Source organism: Simochromis diagramma, unplaced genomic scaffold (assembly GCF_900408965.1).
Source record: "Simochromis diagramma unplaced genomic scaffold, fSimDia1.1 OVJJ01000426.1, whole genome shotgun sequence".
NCBI classification, from domain to species: Eukaryota; Metazoa; Chordata; class Actinopteri; order Cichliformes; family Cichlidae; genus Simochromis; species Simochromis diagramma.
In genome coordinates, this window is record NW_024387170.1 from 2,168,521 (window position 1) to 2,174,271 (window position 5,751).

Below are 5,751 nucleotides of genomic sequence, written 5' to 3' on the forward strand. Positions count from 1 at the left end.
GTAATGACACGGGTCTGCAAACCAAAGATCGTGGGTTCGATTCCACCTTGGTCAACATGTTTTTTTCCCTACAAATTAATACACTGTCACAGACCAGTAATTCATATTCATCATTTATTACAATTCTGCAAACTTTTATGATTTTACCAGCTTTTCTAATATGGACCTCACATTCTTGTTAACACTCCATGGCACAAATACTCTTCCCTTTAGGCTCTGTGTATGTGTGTGTGTGTGTATCAATATTTCTCCCATTTTAAAGTATTACTCCTCCATAATTGTATTTCTGTTAAATCAAAGTACTTTTACTACATCTTAGTACTTCTGCTCAATCATAGTATTTCTGCTAAATCATAGTATTTCTGCTACTTTTTGGTACTTGTGCTAAATACAGTATTTCTGCTAAATCATACTATTTCTACTATATTATATTTTTCTTTCTAAATATAGCATTTCTGCTATATAATTATATTTCTGCTATGTTATAATATTTGTGCTAAACCAGAGTATTTGTGCTGAAACATAGTATTTCTGCCAAATGATAGTATTTCTGTCAAATTATAGTATTTGTGCTAAAACATAGTATTAATTTAAAATTACAATATTCATAGTTCATCACAGTGTCTCTTTTCAAACTTTGCTTCTGCAAAGTTTTTACAATTTCTGCAACTTTTCAGCTTTTTCAGCTACTTTTTGCATACAGCTTCAGCTTTAAGCATCCACACTGCATTTTCGCAGGAAATGCAAATTTTTCTAGTTCCACTATATTATTGTGTGGATGCCCTCAAAGGGCATCCACACTATTGAGATCCTGTTTCTCTTTATTCTTTATTCCACTATATTATTGTGTGGATGCTTTAAGCATCCACACTATTGAGTTCCTGTTTCTCTTTATTGTGTGGATGCCCTCAATGGGCATCCACACTATTGAGTTCCTGTTTCTCTTTATTCTTTATTATTCTTCTAGTTGCTTCCGTACACTTTTTGGACTTCAACTACTTCCTCAGTTTTCAGCCGATTTTCTCAGTTCAAACTCTAAACTGTTCTAAAATATTACACTTTTTTCCTTTAATTTGTCCCATTGAAATGAATGGGAAACTTCCACAATTCTGCTAAAACTTTCTTGTCTTTGAAACTTAACTACTGCCTCATACTTTCACCTAGAAACTCCATTCAAACTTTAAAATGTTCTCAAATGATTTGGCTATTCCTGTATGATTCAGCTTTTTCAGATCTTCTACCGTTTTAATCTTATCCCTCTTTGAGTTTTCAGTTGCAAAATTGTGATTTTTCAGAAAATACATGCGTTGCTATGGTTGCTATGCAATTAACTCAGAGTGCACACTCGTCTGTTCTGAATTTTCTCTTCATGTCTGAACAACTTTTTGCTACTCGCTCAATTTCCACTCAACTTCCACAAATTATACATCAAAACGTAGGTATTTTTGCTGGCTTTAAGACAGTGTCACTATAATTATTGTGCGAGTTACGGTTTTTTTCACAATTTGCCTCGAAGTGACACAAGGTCTAAAAACTCCCCATTCAAAGTCTATGGGGAGGTTGTGAAACTCAGAGCTGAAATACTGAAACTGAAGGCATTTTCAAATTGTCATATCTCCTTAACGAAGCAAAGTTAAGACATGAGGCTTGTCCCCGTATATCTTCAGACACTCCTGACACTCACAATTCAAGAATTTCTTTCTCACCTATTACCGTTCTGAGATGAATTAGACTTGTTTGAGGGGTGGAAATCTGTCCCTCGCTCAAATTTCTTCAGAATTCAAATTCTGGAAATGAGGCACTTTTTTCTCTCGTCACATCTTTTTGATGGATTTCCACAGAGCCCTGAAAATTTCCATGACTGTTCACCAAAGCCTGCTGTTTCTTACGGTGAAAGAATGATTTTGATGCTCCATATAGATTTAGAGTTACCAAAGGTTGTTTGAGAGCAAGTCAAGGCAGTTTTTGCTTCGCCTCTACTCAGTTACAGTGTATTACAAGTCATATATCTTTAATAATTTATATTTTATCTCTGAATTATGAAGACCCGAAGATTCCCCCATCTCTTCTGAACAAAACGATGTCTGAATGACCGTTCTAGCCTCTACGGTTAGGGAATTATGGCCATTTGTTCGAGGGGAATCCTGAATGTCAGAAATACACTGAAGAAAACTCACACCTCTCTCTGTGTCTGTGTGTGTAAGGGCTGACTACAGCAGGTGCAGCTAATTTAACTGACCTACATATACCAAGCCCAGACTCTCCACAGCTCCTGTTCCCTTTACTCTCTGTGTATGTGTGTCTGTGTATCAATATTTCTCCTATGTTTAGGTATTACTCCTCAATCATAGTATTTCTGCTAAAGCAAAGTACTTCTACTACATCTTAGTACTTCTGCTAAATCATAGTATTTCTGCTAAATCATAGTATTTTTACAAAATCATCGTATTTGTGCAAAATCATGGTTTTGGGGCCAAATCATAATATTTCTGTTATTTTATAGTATATGTGCTGAATATATTATATGTGCCAAATTATAGTATTTATCCCAAATTATAGTATTTATGCCAAATTACAGTATTTCTGCTAAAAGGCAGAAATAGTGCCTTTTAGCAGGAATTTTTGCCAAAAGATAGTATTTCTGCTAAATCAGAGTATTTCTGCCAAATCAGAGTATTTGTACTGAAACATTGTACTTCTGCCCAAACATAGTATTTGTACTAAATCATAGTACTTGTGCCAAATCATAGTATTTGTACCAAAGCATCGTATTTGTATGGAGTCATAGTATTTCTTCTAAATCATAGTATTTCAATCAAATCTCATTACTTGTTGTTAAAACGCAGTATTATTGCCAAATCATAGTATTTGTACCCATTCATAGTATTTCTGCTAAATCATAGCATTTGTGCAAAATCATGGTATTTTTGCAAAAACATAGTATGTCTGCAAAACCATAGTATATCTCTTATGTTATAGTATTACTACTAAGGCATAGTATTTCTGCCAAATCATAGTATTTGTACTAAATCATAGTATTTGTGCCAAATCATAGTATTTGTTGCACATCATAGTATTGGAACCAAATCATAGTATTTGTCCCAAAGCATCGTATTTGTATGGAGTAATAGTATTTCTTCTAAATCATAGTATTTCAATCAAATCTCAGTAGTTGTGTTAAAACGCAGTATTATTGCCAAATCATAGTATTTCTGCCAAATCATAGTAGGTTTACCCAATCATAGTATTTTTGCCATGTCATTCTATTTGTGCCGAATCATGGTATTTGTGCCCAATTAATAATTCTGTTATGTTATAGTATTACTACTAAGTCGTAGAATATCTGTTATGTTATAGTGTATCTGCGGAATATAGTATGTGTGCCAAATCATAGTAATTATACCAAATCACAGTATTTGTGCTAAAACATAGTATTTCTGCCATATTGTGGTATTTGTGCAAGAACATTAAACTGTTATGTTATAGTATTACTACTAAGTCATAGTATTTCTGCGTTGTTATAGTATTTGTGCTAAAACGTAGTATCTCTGCCAAGTCATAGAATTACTGCAATTTCATAGTATTTTGATTAAATCTGTTATGTTATAGTATTACTACTAAGTCATAGTATTTCTGCCAAATCATAGTATTTGTGTGAATTTGTATACTGTAATTTCACTGTATTATGTAATGGCTAAGTAGGGGGCTGACTGTTTACTAAATGCATCAGTGTAAATAGGTCATCTCTTATGTTGGAGTGCCCTCTTGTGGCGCCTTTTGGGTAGTGCCTTAGTAAATGTGAACCCTGTAAAAAGTGGCATCAGACTGATTTGTAGTGGAGGAATTTGTTGCCAGTTTTCTTAATCTTTAATCTGTATGCATGTTGTAATGCATACCCTGTTCTTAATCATAGAAACCACACCAAAATTCTGATATTTCTGCTAATGAGTGCTATGACTTTTGACCATTGAAATGAATGGAACACATTATCAATGTGGTCACTGATTTTGCATGCACGGTTGAGCTGTGTTTTAGCTCAGTGAGATGAGCTTCCATTCTCAGACTGGGAGGCCAGGGTTCAAATCCTACTTATGGCAACATTTCTTTCGGTTAACAGTAAAACTTTTTTAACTCTTTTCAGAAGAAATTTTGCTGATTCATCTCTTTTCAGCGCATCTTTTTGCTTCCTTACCTCTTTTCATCAGAAATTCTGCTGATTCACCTCTTTTCTGCAAAGTTTTAGCCTTTTCACGTCTTATGACCACAATTCTCTGCAGCTTCTGCTCATTTCAGCAGAATGGTCAGTCTCTCCACCTCTTCTTTGCGAGAATGAGTTTGGCTCAGGGAGCTAAATAGCTGCCCTTAGATCAGGAGTGCCAGGTTCGAATCCTACTCAGGGCAGTTTTTTTTTTTTTTTTTTTTTTTTCAACTTTCAACTTTTTCATATTTTTTCAGCAGACATCTTCAGCGTTAAGGCATCCACACAGCATTTTCGCAGGAAATGCAAATTTTTCTAGTTCCACTATATTATTCCAGTTGCTTCCGTACACTTTTTGGCACTTAACTACTCCCTCAGTTTTCAGCCGATTTTCTCCGTTCAAACTCTAAACTGTTCTGCTCTTTCTGCTAATGATGGCTATATCTTTTGGTGTTTATTACTATTATACTTTTTAAAATATTACACTTTTTTCCTTTAATTTGTCCCATTGAAATGAATGGGAAACTTCCACAATTCTGCTAAAACTTTCTTGTCTTTGAAACTTAACTACTTCCTCATACTTTCACCTAGAAACTCCATTCAAACTTTAAAATGTTCTCAAATGATTGGGCTATTCCTGTGTGATTCAGCTTTTTCAGATCTTCTACCGTTTTCATCTTATCCCTCTTTGAGTTTTCAGTTGCAAAATTGTGATTTTTCAGAAAATACATGCGTTGCTATGGTTGCTATGCAATTAACTAAGAGTGCACACTCGTCCGTTCTGAATTTTCTCTTCATGTCTGAACAACTTCTTGCTACTCGCTCAATTTCCACTCAACTTCCACAAATTATACATCAAAACGTAGGTATTTTTGCTGGCTTTAAGACAGTGTCACTATAATTATTGTGCGAGTTACGGTTTTTTTCACAATTTGCCTCGAAGTGACACAAGGTCTAAAAACTCCCCATTCAAAGTCTATGGGGAGGTTGTGAAACTCAGAGCTGAAATACTGAAACTGAAGGCATTTTCAAATCGTCATATCTCCTTAACGAAGCAAAGTTAAGACATGAGGCTTGTCCCCGTATATCTTCAGACACTCCTGACGCTCACAATTCAAGAATTATTTTCTCAGCTATTACCGTTCTGAGATGAGTTAGACTTGTTTGAGGGGTGGAAATCTGTCCTCCTCATTTTTCAAACTCTGGAAATGAAGCCGTTTCTTCTCTCGTCATATCTCCGCGACGGAGATACAAAGAGCTATGTAAATCGCAGTCAAAGTACACCAAAGTCCGCTGATTCACCCAGTGCAAGAATTATGCTTCTATCCCACCTAGTTTTTGAGTTACACGACGTTTTGTAACTCCAAAAAACGGCGTTTTTCACCTCTCACCGCGATCAAATTCTGACTGCTGATCACCCTTTTTTTTAAGGCGCCCCGCCCCCTTTCCAGGTGGCGCGATTGGTAATGACACGGCTCTTCAGACCAAAGGTCGTGGGTTCGATTCCACCTTGGCCCACATGTTTTTTTTAACTACAAATTTATACACTATCA